This window comes from Lithobates pipiens, unplaced genomic scaffold, assembly GCF_037356315.1.
Source record: "Lithobates pipiens isolate NorthernLeopardFrog02 unplaced genomic scaffold, aLitPip1_a1.2 Scaffold_22, whole genome shotgun sequence".
Lineage (NCBI taxonomy): Eukaryota > Metazoa > Chordata > Amphibia > Anura > Ranidae > Lithobates > Lithobates pipiens.
The window spans coordinates 79,412,366-79,426,697 of record NW_027507784.1 but is presented as its reverse complement, the minus strand read 5'-3'; positions in this window follow the sequence as shown (position 1 = coordinate 79,426,697).

The following is a 14,332-nucleotide window of genomic DNA, read 5'->3' as shown; positions in this document are numbered from 1 at the left end:
CAAGGAAATAAAGCATAAACATTAGCGCTATTGAATGTTAAATCGCAGTAATTACAGTCTTATGCTTTGGGCAAGACAAATCAGTTATATGAAAGAATTTTTGGCAGGTTGGGACTTTTGGACGGCAATCTCTAAAAATGATGCCAAAAAGAGGTGCAGCCTTCATTGTCTAATAGATCCCATCTGAACATGTTGCCAGGCAACGCTCACTACGATCACATTAGGCTCCAAAAAAATCCATTGAACAAAGGTAGCGTCTTTATTACTGTACACTAATATACTCTGGGGGAATCCCGCACCATAATCCATTGCACATACGTTTTTGATGTGTGATTCCCTCCTTTGTTTGAAGTTTATAAGGCGGGGATCAGAGAAATCTGATGAAAAATTTTTGCCTGTACAGATCACGGTTTGGCAAAGATTAGACAGTAAATATCAATTTTCTTTTAAGTGCAAGCTGTAATGAAGGCAGTATATTCCGTAGTGGGTGATGCTAATGTTTTGGCCCACGAAACAAGGGGGTTCTCCACATTCTGCATCTCTAGGTTTGATCAGGTTGTTCTCCCCCTTCAATCGGAAAAATTTCATTTTATGTAGTGGGAAAGGTCGAATGTGTTTTCACTTTTCATTTTTAACCTCTTGCCAACCGCATAACACATGTACACCAAACAGCCATAACATTATAGGTAAAGTGAATACAGGTAAAGTGAATATCTCATGATATTTCCTCCCCTACGTGCCACTTCCCCTGATTTCTATGTCAATATCAACGGCTCAACTACCAACTTGTCCCCCCACGCCAAGGTCCTAGGTGTAATCCTGGACTCTGAACTAACCTTTCGGCCCCACATCCTATCACTATCCAAAATTTGCCGCCTCAACCTCCGCAACATCTCCAAGATACGTCCCTTCCTGACCAATGTCACCACCAAGCTTCTAATCCAATCCCTGGTCTTCTCTCGCCTTGACTACTGCAACTCCCTCCTCATTGACTTACCTCTAAATAGGTTATCCCCACTTCAGTCCAACGTTGCTGCCAGGCTTATCCGCCTTACAAACTGCTCAGCGTCTGCTACCCCTCTCTGCCATTCCCTTCCATTGGCTGCCACTCAACCTACAAATTAAATTCAAGATACTAACAATAACTTACAAAACCATTCACAACCTGCTCACCAGCTACATCACTAACCTAGTCTCAAAATACCAACCTAATCCTTCTCTTCGCTCCTCCCAAGACCCCCTGCTCTCTAACTCCCTTGTCACCTCATCCCATGCCCACTTTCAGGACTTCTTCAGAGCCTCTCTCATCCTCTGGAATGCTCTACCCCAATCTGTCCAACTTTCTCCTACTTTGTCCACTATCAGACGATCCCTGAAAACTCATCTCTTCAGAGAAACCTATCTGGCCCAAATCTAACAACTGTTATTTTCTCCATCAGCACATCCCCCACAGTTATCTCTTGTATCTCTTAACCCTCCCTCTAAGATTGTAAGCTCTAATGCCGCGTACACACGATCGGAATTTCGGCCAGCAAAAGACTGATGAGAGCTGTTCATCGGAAAATGCAACCGTGTGTATGCTCCATCGGAATTTAGCTGTCCGAATTCCCGCCAGCAAAAATTTGAGAGCGTGTTCTCAATTTTTCAGACGGAAAAACGTTCTATTGGAAATTCCGATCGTGTGTATGCAATTCCGATGCGCAAATACTCACACATGTTCAGATTCAACTAGGAGATGGAAGCTATTGGCTACTGGGTATTGAACTTCCCTTTTCTAGTCCCGTCGTATGTGTTGTACAACACCGCGTTCTTGACGGTCGGAATTTGGTGTGACCGTGTGTAGGCAAGGCAGCTTGAGCGAAATCCCGTCGGAATTCCGTTGGGAAAACCATCAGAGCTTTTTCCAACCAAAATTCTGATCGTGTGTATGGAGCAGGGCCCTCTGATTCCTACTATATTAAATTGTATTGTATTTGTACTGTCTACCCCCAAGTTGTAAAGTGCTGTGTAAAGTGCTGCCACTACATAAATCCTGTATAATAATAATAATAATAACATTGATTGCATTTTTACAATGGCATCTGAATGTTGATGAGATATATTAGGTAGCATAGTTGTGCGCAGCCTATTGCATTAAGGCAGGGGTAGGCAACCTTAAAGAGGTGAAGATCTACCTGAACAACATGGGAGGAGTCAAAAAACACCAGGCACAGTGTTCCCTGCTCACACCTGATTTAAACCCCTAATTGCAGCACTACCGTGTTGCAATTGCGTGCATTGCACGGCAATTATGGGTTTATATCAGGTGGTGAGAAGGCAACATATTACCTCCTCACCACCTATCAACACATACTCGGATCGCTTTTCAGAGGAGCAGCATTTGTGCTGCACTAGTGAATGAGCCCTTAGTTGCATTCAGCAGCGGCACCTTTACATACAATATATTGTCAAAAGTATTGGGACACCTGCCTTTACACGCACATGAACTTTTTTTTTTTTTTTTTTTTTTTTTAAACAAAAGTTTTTATTGAGGTATAACAAACAAAAATTTTTTACAGGCACCAAGAGTACAATAAGTACAATTGCGAGGTAAGGTACAACAGCTTATGAGTACATCTCTCAAATGTCTTTTTATTTATTTTATAATTATTTATTCTTTTTTTATCCCCTTACTTCTTCCACCCCCCTCCCCCTCCCTATGCTAACTAACTTTATATACACATACATACATACCCATATATATAATAAAGAACAGGCAAGAAGCGTATACATATTATTCCATATATCCTACGTGTCACTGATAGCAGAAGGGCGTACAGTGAGTAAAGCACAGAAATTCCAAAACCAGAGTCTCGAGTAACATCGTATGTAAAAGAGGACAAGAGTAGGTATAGGGTGATAACCAGTGCCAGCCATATGGGTCCGCCTGACCTCTGGCTATACTCCCAGTGAGGGGCAAACTACTCATCTGGAAACATATATTCAAGGTACCTTACATGCAGGTGTCGGGGTCTCGTAACCAACGATCCCATATTTTGTCATACTTGGTCGGGCATTCTCTGTTAATATACATAACCTTTTTATATGGTAAATTATTATTGACCTCCACCTTCCACTCCACCAGCCCAGGGGGTATGGGACGCATCCAATTTCGGGCAATAACTTTGCGCACTGAGAACAGCGTCTCATGCAAGAATACACGCACATGAACTTTAATGTCATCCCAGTCTTAGGCCTCATGTACACTGCTGCTGGTAAACAGACGTTTAGGAGCAGTTGGGTGTTTTTTCAGCTGCCCCTGAACTCTCCTGTATGTTATCTTATCAGTACATGCACACAGGGGCTTTTATAGTCCTTTCTAGGCAATTGAGTTTAGAAGCATTTTTCTGAAAGCAAAAAACGTGTTGAGAACGGATGTTCAGAGGCCTTTGAAACGTCAAATGCTTGTAACGCGGTAACTCGCATTTAGCTGCATTTCGTTTACAGACATTTTAATAGAGATACATTTTTGACTATTTGCAGTGCAAAAAATGATTCTAAATGCAAAAGCGGCTTGTAAGAGGACATTTTTAAATGTTGGTTACTTTCTGTCAAGTTAAATTGTTCAGGAGAGGTTTTAAAACATCCCATGTACATGAAGCCTTAGTCCGTAGGGTTCAATATTGAGTTGGCCCGCCCTTTGCAGCTACAACAGCTTCAACTCTTCTGGGAAGGCCGTCCATAAGGTTTAGGAGTGTGTCTATGGGAATGTTTGACCATTCTTCCAGAAGCGCATTTATAAAGGTCAGACACTGATGTTGGACGAGAAGGCCAGACTTGCAGTCTCCACTCTAATTCATCCCAAAGGTGTTCTATCAGATTGAGGTAAGGACTTTTTGCAGGCCAGTCAAGTTCCTCCAACCCAAACTCAGCCATCCATGTCTTTATGGACCTTGCTTCATGCACTGGTCCAAATCATTTGGTGGAGGAGGGGATTATGGTGTGGGGGTTGTTTTTCAGGGGTTGGGTTTGGTCCCTTAGTTCCAGTGAAGGAAACTTTAAGGCATCAACATACCAAGACATTTTGGACAATTTCATGCTCCCAACTTTGTGGGAACAGTTTGGGGATGGTCCCTTCCTGTTTCAACACCAGTGCACAAAGCAAGGTCCACAAAGACATGGATGAGCGAGTTTGGGGTGAAAGAACATGACTGGCCTGTACAGAGTCCTGACCTTAACACGATAGAACACTTTTGGGATAAATTAGAGCTGAGACTGCAAGCCGGGTTTTCTCGTCCAACATCAGTGCCTGAGCTCACAAATGCGCTTCTGGAAGAATGGTCAAACATTGACATAGACACACTACTAAACCTTGTGGACAGCCGTCCCAATACATTTGACAGTATAGCGTATACCATACTTTGTAGACGCTATACCTTTCGCACAAACCAGTTAATATACACTTATTGGGATTCATTTATTTTATTTTTTTTAATAAAGACATGTAGCAGAATACATTTTGGCAAAAATGTATGAAGAAATTAAATTTATTTTTAATTTTATTTGGATATGTTTTACCTACTTGACAAATGGGCACTTAAACCCCCTTCCTAACCAGACCCATTTTCAGCTTTCAGTGCTCTCACACTTTGAATGACAATTACTCAGTCATACAACACTGTACCCATATGAAATTGTTGTCCTTTTTTTCACGCAAATATAGCTTTCTTTTGGTGGCATTTAATCACTGCTGGGTTTTTTATTTTTTGCGCTATAAATGAAAAAACAAAACGAAATTCTGTAAAAAAAATACATTTTTCTTTGTTTCTGTTATAAAATTTTGCAAATTAATAATTTTTCTTCATACATTTTGGCCAAATATTATACTGCTACATATCTTTGGTAAAAAATAATCCAAATCGGTCTATATTATTTGGTCTGTGAAAGTTATAGAGTCCACAAGCTATGGTGCCAATTAGGGATGGTCTCCGGCATGTTCGCACAGCCCACGTGCTGAGCCCGCCAGGTAGTCGGCACTGCGCTGCGCTAATCATAGGCAGTGAGACATTTCCCAATCTCTGCAGCCGCACATCAGGACAATGTCTCATTGCCTGTGATTAGCGCAGAGCAGTGCCGACTTTCTGGCGGGCTCAGCACGTGGGCTGTGCGAACACGTCGGAGACCATCCCTAGTGCCAATCACTGAAAATTGATCACACCTGAAGTACTGACAGCCTAGCTCATTTCTTGAGACCCTAACAAGCCTAAAAAGTACAAATACCCCCCAAAGGACCCCTTTTTGGAAAGTAGACATTCCAAGGTATTTAGAAAGAGGCATGGTGAGTTTTTTGAAGTTGTAATTTTTTTTCCCACAATTCTTTGCAAAAGTGTCATATTATCAGGTTATTTCTCACACACAGCATATGCATAGTACAAATTACACCCCAAAACATTGTCTGGTACTCCTGAGTATGGTGATACCACATGTGTGGGACTTTTACACAGCCTGGCCACATACAGAGGCCCAACATTCAGGGAACACCATCAGGCGTTCTAGGGGCATATATTTCAAATCTAATTTGACTAACTATTACACTTTGAGGCACTGTAGTGGCATGGATGAGCCGTGAATGGGGATGGCTAAGCATGGTTGAGCCATGAATGTGGATGGCTGGGTGGGTATGGATGAGTATGGCTGAGTATGGATGGAATGGCTGGGTATGGCTGAGTATGGATGGATGAGTATTGCTGAGTATGGCTGAGTATAGGTGGCTGAGAATGGATGGATGAGTATTACTGAGCATGGATGGATGGATGAGTATTGCTGAGTATAAATGAATGCATGGATGGATGGATGAGTATTGCTGAGTATGAATGGATGCATGGATCGATGGATGAGTATTGCTGAGCATGGATGAGCATTGTTGAGCTTGGATGAGTATTGCTGAGTATGGATGGCTGAGCATGGATGGGTGGATGAGTATTGCTGAGCATGGATGGATAGATGAGTATTTCTGAGTATGAATAGATGGATGAGTATTGCTGAGGATGGATGAGTATTTCTGAGCATGGATGGATGGTTGAGTATTGCTGAGCATGGATCGATGGATGAGTATTGCTGAGCATGGATGAGTATTGCTGAGTTTGGATGGCTAAGCATGAATGGATGAGTATTGCTGAGTATGGATGGATGGATGAGTATTGCTGAGTATGGATGGGATGGAATGGATGGATAAGTATTTCTGGGCATGGATGGATACGTATTGCTGAGTATGGATGGATGGATGAGTATTACTGAGTATGGATGGGATGGGATGGATGGATGAGTATTTCTGGGCATGGATGGATGGATGAGTATATCTGGGCATGGCTGGATGGATGAGTATTTCTGAGTATGGATGGATGGATGAGTATTTCTGAGTATGGATGGATGGATGAGTATTGCTGGGTATGGATGGATGGATGAGTATTGCTGAGCATGGATGGATAAATATTGCTGAGTATGGATGGATGGATGAGTATATCTGGGCATGGGTGGATGGATGAGTATTGCTGAGTATGGATAGATGGATGAGTATTGCTGAGCATGGATGGATAAGTATTGCTGAGTATGGATGGATGGATGAGTATTGCTGCGTATGGATGGGATGGGATGGATGGATGAATATTTCTGGGCATTGATGGATGGATGAGTATTTCTCAGCAAGGATGAGTATGGATGGGATGAATGAGTATTTCTGAGCATAGATGGGATGGATGGTTGGAATGGGCACAGATAAGTGCTGTGGGCACTAGACATCCAGCCCGCAGCGCTGCTGCACCCGATCTTTCCCCTCTCCCCTCTCACTGTACCAATAGGTACAGGGAGGGGAAAGATGAACTGGACATGACGCCGGCTTGTTTACAAGTGATCGCTCTGTCATTTGACCGCTGTCAGCGGCCATTTACCGTGATCCGTGATGCACTGGGTCCAGGTCACAGATATTACCGGTTGCATATCCCAGGGGGTGCGTGGGAGCAAGATTCTGGGAGGACGTCCATGCTATGGTCCGGTCGGCATGTGGTTAAAGAAGAAAGTAGAAAATATAGTATTTTTCATAATTTTTTGTATTTGTTGTTGTTTATATAACAAAAAATAAGAAACCCAGTGGTGATTAAATACCATTAAAAGAAAGCTCTATTAGGTGAAAAAAAAAAAGATACAAATTTCATTTGGGTACAGTGTTGCAAGTGTACACTTGTGATTTACACACTTTACTATACAGTTTTACTCTTTTCATTACCAGTGCTAAATTTTTTTGCTCTCTTACAGTGTTGCATGACCGCGCAATGGCCAGTTAAAGTAGTGCAGTGCTGAATAGTAAAAAAATGCCCTGGTCATGAAGGGGATAAAACCTGCTGGAGCTCCAGTGGTTAAAAAGGTGTCATCTGGTGAGTATGGCGAGCTTTATTTACATTTATAGAAAATACGTCCTAATATGTTGATGTTGATATAGGGATTTTTAAGATTTGTGTTGTTTCATAACACAGGAGCGATCTTCTTGTGAATTCTCTTGATTTGTGGATGTAGGGATTGAAAAGTTGTATAGACAGACTCTTCTGTAGGGGTTGGGGGGCTAGTAAATACAAGACGGGAGGATTTATATTGTAACACTGGGGGGAATAGGGGAGTTTCCTGCAGAATATAACAAATGGCGCACAATGAGCTAATACACCAGAGAACGCGATAACAATCCCACCAGGCTGGAAATACAGCGACTCTCAGGGGGCACGTAGAAGGATTAACACACAAACACCTGCTTCATCTGGTATTATATGATAATCCCAAAAATGGAAGTAATCAGCTGATTAACCCTGCGACTGCCAGGTGAAAACAAACCAGTTGACGTGTTTTAACTACAGCAAAGAATAGCAGACTGATCGCCAAGTTGTTTCCCAAAGACTGATCAGGACAGCTAGACTAACAGAGTTGGTTCCAGTGTTCATAAATCAGATCCAAAGATGTAGCTGAATACCTCTAAGAACTAGGGCGGCCATTCTCTGCTTTATTTACTGACTTACTGACTGTATGTATAGGCAGCTTTTTTAACATGGAAATATAACTGATATAATTTTCTGGGCTCAGGGAACCTCTGCTGATAATCACTAAAACTACAGCTCACTGTACATCAATGGGAAGAATGCTCCTTACATTGGTGGTCAGTGGGAAGAATGTTCCTTAAATTGGTGGTCTGTCGGAAGAATACTCCTTACATTGGTGGTCAGTCGGAAGAATGTTCCTTAAATTGGTGGTCTGTCGGAAGAATACTCCTTACATTGGTGGTCAGTGGGAAGAATGTTCCTTACATTGGAGGTCAGTTGGAAGAATGTTCCTTACATTGGTGGTCTGTCGGAAGAATACTCCTTACATTGGTGGTCAGTGGGAAGAATGTTCCTTAAATTGGTGGTCTGTCGGAAGAATACTCCTTACATTGGTGGTCAGTGGGAAGAATGTTCCTTACATTGGAGGTCAGTGGGAAGAATGCTCCTTACATTGGAGGTCACTGGAAAGAATGTTCCTTGCATTGGTGGTTAGTGGGAAGAATGCCCATTACTTTGGTGATCAGTGGGAAGAATGTTCCCTACATTGGAGATCAGTGGGAAGAATTTTCCTTACATTTGTTGTCAATGGAAAGAATGTTCTTTACATTGGGGGTTAGTGTGAAGAATGTTCCTTACATTGGGGGTCAGTGGGAAGAATGCTCCTTACATTGGAGGTCATTGGGAAGAACGCTGCTTACATTGGGGGTCAGTGGGAAGAATGCTCCTTACCTTGCAGGTCAGTGGGAAGATTATTCCTTACATTGGGCATCAGTGAGAAGAATGTTCCTTACATTGGTGATCAGTGGGAAGAAGGTTCTCATGTTAGTGGTCAGTGGGAAGAATGTTCCTTACATTGGAGGTGAGTGGGAGGAATGTTCCTTACATTGGGCGTCAGTGGGAAGAATGCTCCTTACATTGGAGGTCAGTTGGAAGAATTCTCCCTATAATTGGGGTCAGTAGGAAGAATATTCCTTACATTGGGCATTAGTGGAAAGAATGTTCCTTACATTGGAGGTCAGTGGGAAGAATGTTCCTTACATTGGTGGTCAGCGGGAAGAATGCCCATTACATTGGTGGTCAGTGGGAAAAATATTCCTTACATTGGCAGTCAGTGGGAAGAATACTCCTTACATTGGCGGTCAGTGTGAAGAATACCCCTTACATTGGTGGTCAGTGTGAAGAATGTTCCTTACTTTGGAAGTCAGTGGGAAGAATGTTCCTTACATTAGAGGCCAGTGGGAAGAATGTTCCTTACATTGAGGGTCAGTGGGAAGATTGTTCCTTACATTGGGGGTCAGTGGGAATAATGTTCTCATGTTGGTGGTCATTAGGAAGAATACTGCTTATATTGGGGGTCAGTGGGAAGAATGTTCCTAACATTATTCAAAGAAGGGGGAGAAGTTGGGTGGGGATTATCACGGTGCTTGCAAATAATAATGGAAACCATATGTATAAAAAGTTAACGTTTAATAGAAACAAAATTCAAAACCAAACAAAGCCGTTTGTTGAGTAATATTTAACATTTCATTGTGAGTCACGTGGCGAAAGTTCATGTTGAACAGGGATCTCATGTTCGTATATTAACACGACATGTTTCGCCTAATGGCAAATATACGAATAAACCCCTTGATACAAATCAACCAATGACTACGTAAGACTGCAGAAAAAATATAGAAACTATAATATAAACAAAATATATCAAATATAAACATACATCAATGCATATAACAAACAAAATTACATAATTTGCCAATGTCCACCCCAATAAGGGAGCTTACCGCCTCAAAATTCTCAGAGAGGGCCACCACCAGGAAAGGGACCACCAAAAGGGTGAAGACACACAATGACCAGGCTAAATAGCGGAACAGAAAATGTAAATAAGGGTACGTAAAGCCCACATGTTTGCAATATTAGTCAATTTAAAAAATCACACCAAAACGATTGAATCTATGGTGGATAGAGATTTTTCAGACAAAATACCTACTTAAAAGTAAGAGAATGAACTCAGAGCATATGGTGGAGGGCGCCCAAGATATAGACTTGGTGGCTCTCAAAACACCCAGGCTTAGAAGCAATAATGACTTTCAACTGAATTTGGAACAGATCTGTGTAGGTAACAATATCGTTATACGCCCTGTAGATTGGTGGTGTCGTTATTTTAAATAAAAGCGACTATCTGGAAGAGATGAATAGGCTTTTAGCTAATAATATTACATATACACAACTGGCCTCAAACCCTACTGCTAAGTATAAAAGAGAGCTTCTATCTATAATTGATGATGGTTTTCAGCAAGGCATTGTTAACAAAAAAGAAAGGGTATATCTTGTATCTTCTGCACCAAGGGTACCAGTCATATATTATCTGCCCAAAATCCATGAGAATCTGTTCAAACCACCTAGCCGCCCTATCATCAGCGGCATAGATTGTGTAATGACCAGAGTTGGCAGATATGTGGATGAATTTCTACAGCCCTTGGTTGCAGCAACTACTCAAGTCATTAAAATATTGGCTGAATGTGAATGGATAGATGGTAGCATCCTGGCAAAAGCTGATGTTGCCTCTTTATATACTGTTATATCACATCAACATGGCCTGGAGGCGGTGAAATTCTATTTGGAACAAAATCACACTTTAACAGCAATACAGAGAGCTTTTATTATAAGTCTTCTGATTTTTCCTACAAGTCACAATTATTTTTGGTTTGGGGCAACTTCTTCCTACAAACGTGGTGTTGCCATGGGCACCGAGTTCACTCCGAGCTTGCTGAATTTATTCATGGCTCATTGGTAAAGGGAGGTAATAGACACTGACCCCCCCCCGAGGGAGTTACGTCTTTGGAGAAGGTACATCGATGATGTCCTTCTCCTGTGGGAGGGTGATCTACCCTCCCTTGAGGCCTTTTTTTCTAAACTCAATTCCAACGATAGAGGAATCTTCTTGTAGTACGAGGCAAGTGAATCTCACTATCCATTTCCTTGACCTTAACATTATTGTTAGGGATGGATGTTTGACTACTACCACCTACTTCAAGGAGACTGATCGCAATGCCTTTATTCCGTTAACCAGCTGTCATCACCCAGCATGGCTTAATGTGGTCCCTAAAGGCCAATTCCAATGGATTAGGCACAACTGTACTTCCATTTCTGATTATCAGCAGCAAGCTCTGGTTTTAAAATCTAGATTTTTGGACAAAGGATATATGGAGAAGGAGATTGATGAGACTATTAAAAATGTTGGTGATGTGGACAGAGACCTTATGGTGAATGGCCAATCAAGTGCCGGATAATACATTTGATTATTCCATGATCACTAGGCATTCTAACCAACACTTTTCCTTTAGGAAGATTTTTAATAAACATTGGAGCATACTAAAAAAATGACACGATACTAGGTCCTGTTATTCCCGACCGGCTGGTAGTCATTTATAGAGGAGCATCCTCTTTGCGACATAGTATCGCGCCTTATGTTATAGACCTTCCTAAAACGATTTTGTTTTTTCAATCAATGAAGATTTTTTTCCTTGTAGGAAATGCAATATCTGTCAAATCAACTCTTTCAGAGGGCGTAAATGTGAAACTTTCCACTCCACTCAGACGAATAGATCTTATAACATAGAGTCTTTTATTACAGTGTGTTGTATATTTAATCCAATGCCCTTGCTCCAAACAGTACATTGGGCACACTTAGCCCTTGTAAACACGGTTGGACATTCCGACAACAAAATCCGTCGGATTTTGGCCGAAACTGGTGTTGCATACACACGGTCGGACAAAGTTGTCGGAAAATCCGATAGTTCGTAACGTGATGACGTTATTTCATTACGACGGGACTACATTCAGGCTAGTAGCCAATAGCTTTGGTCTAGGAATTTGATCTGAGCATGCGTGCAACTTTGCCCAATCGGAATTCTCTACAAACGATCGGAAAAAGTCAGATCGGATCATGTTTTCGGAAAATTTTATAGCCCAGCTCTAAAACTTTGTCGGTCGGATATTCAGATGGAAACAGTCCGATGGAGCCCATACAGGGTCGGATTAGCCGACAACACGGTCCGATCGGACATTTTCTGTTGGAATGTCCGACCGTGTGTACAAGGGCTAAAAGAGCTTTACGTGTACGTTTGGATGAACATGTAGGAAACATCAAATGTGGGTTTACCAAACATAATCTTTCTAGGCATTATGCCAAATACCACAACAAAAAACTTAAAGGGACCCTCTTTTTACCAATTGATAAAATTCATCCCCATTGGAGGGGTACTAACAAGATTAGATCAATTTCCAGGCTTGAAACAAAATGGATTTTTGAAATGAGATCATATGCACCCTTTGGTTTAAACGTTGATTGGACATAAATTGTTTTATCAATAATGTCTAAAATCATATTTGAGCTTTTATCTTTTATCTTTTATTTTTTATATATACTTTTTTCAAAATTTTTAGGATTTGTATATTTTTTATATATGCGCTAATATATTTTAGATTGCATGTTGTAACTTTTGTACTACATATGTTATATTATGTGCTCTATTTTAAATTCAATTTTATCATATATGTCTACGTGTTTTAATTGTATGTTCTGCGTCTAGTTCAGTTTCCAACACTTATTCCTTGCTGTGGCCTTTGTTAGTGTATGCTCTTGTGATACCATGTTCCGCCATTAGATTGTGGCGGTATCCATTATATATATATTTTTTTGGTTTCCTCTATATTTTCTGTTTAGCTAAGCCTACCAACAGTCAAAATGGTGGTGCCTATATGTCTTCAACATTAGTGCTTGCGTGGCCCTTAGTTAAGATGGAACCGCGGTACTATTTATATGATGTGCGTGATGACAGTCACAGCAGCCAATCTCTGATGACGTCCTATCATGATGAAATGCGTAGGGTGGGGCCTGTGAGGGGGAGGGATAGATGGATGGAGCAAGAGATGGTTGGAGGGATGGATGGAGGGAGGGATGGATAGAGGGATGGATGGAGGGATGGTTGGATGATTAAGGAATGTATAAGAGAGGGATAGTTGGAGGGAGGGATGGATGGTTGGATGGATGGCTAGATAGAGGGAGGGAGGGATGTTTGAATGGATGGAGGAAGGCATGGATGGATGGAAGGAGGGATGGTTGGATAGAGGGAGGGATTGATAGAGAGAGGATGGAGTTAGGGATGGATGGAGGGATGAATGGATGGATGTATGGTTGGAGGGAGCGATGGTTGGATATAGGGAGGGATGGATGGAGGGAGAGATGGAGGGATGGATGGTTGAATGGATGGTAGGAGGGATAGATGGATGGATGGAAGGAGGGAGGGATGGATGGATGGATGGATGGAAGGAAATATAGAGAGGGATGGATGGAGGGATGGATGGAGAGATGGATGGATGGATGGAGGGAGGGATAGAAAGATGGATGGAGGGAGGGATAGAGAGATGGATGGATGGAGAGATGGATAAGGGTGGCACAGTGGTGTAGTGGTTAGCACTCTCACCTAGCAGTAAAAAGGGTCACTGGTTCGTATCCCAACCACGACATTACCTGCCTGGAGTTTGCATGTTCTCCCTGTGCTTGCATGGGTTTCCTCCAGGCTCTGTGGTTTCCTCCCACAATCCGAAGACCGATGGTAGGTTACTTGGCCCCTGTCCAAAATTGGCCCTAGCATATGAATGGGGACCTTGGATTGTGGGCTCCTTGAGGGTAGGGACAGATGTGAGTGTGCAATGTTGTGATAGGGACAATTGTAGACACTCAGGTTGAACTGGATGGACTGGTGTCTTTATTCAACCTTACTAACTATGTAACTATGGATGGAGGGAGGGAGGGAGGGAGGGATAGAACACACAGACATCCTGTCCTGGTGCTGCTCTTCTAACTTTCTGTATCACACACTATGAGAACAGCCTCTGCTCTCTCATTGCTGGTAGAAGCTGTTTCCTTAGGCCGCGTACACACGGGCGGATTGTCTGCCCAACTAAGTTCGGCAGACAATCCAACAGACAGTCCGTTCAAAATTAGCATAAACGGACTTGACCACACACGATGAGCAGACAGTCCGCTGAAAGCGTGCGCGATGACGTGTACAGCACGTACGACGGGACTAGAAAAACGATGTCCTATACACTGCAATGCAACCTTCGGCCGTGTAAACCCTTTCTGAGCATGCGCCATACTTAGTCCGTCCAACTTGCCTACACACGAGTGGACTGTCCGCTGAAACCAAGTTTGGACGGACAAAACCAAGTTTGAACGGACTGTCTTACGGAAATTCCGTAAGACTTTG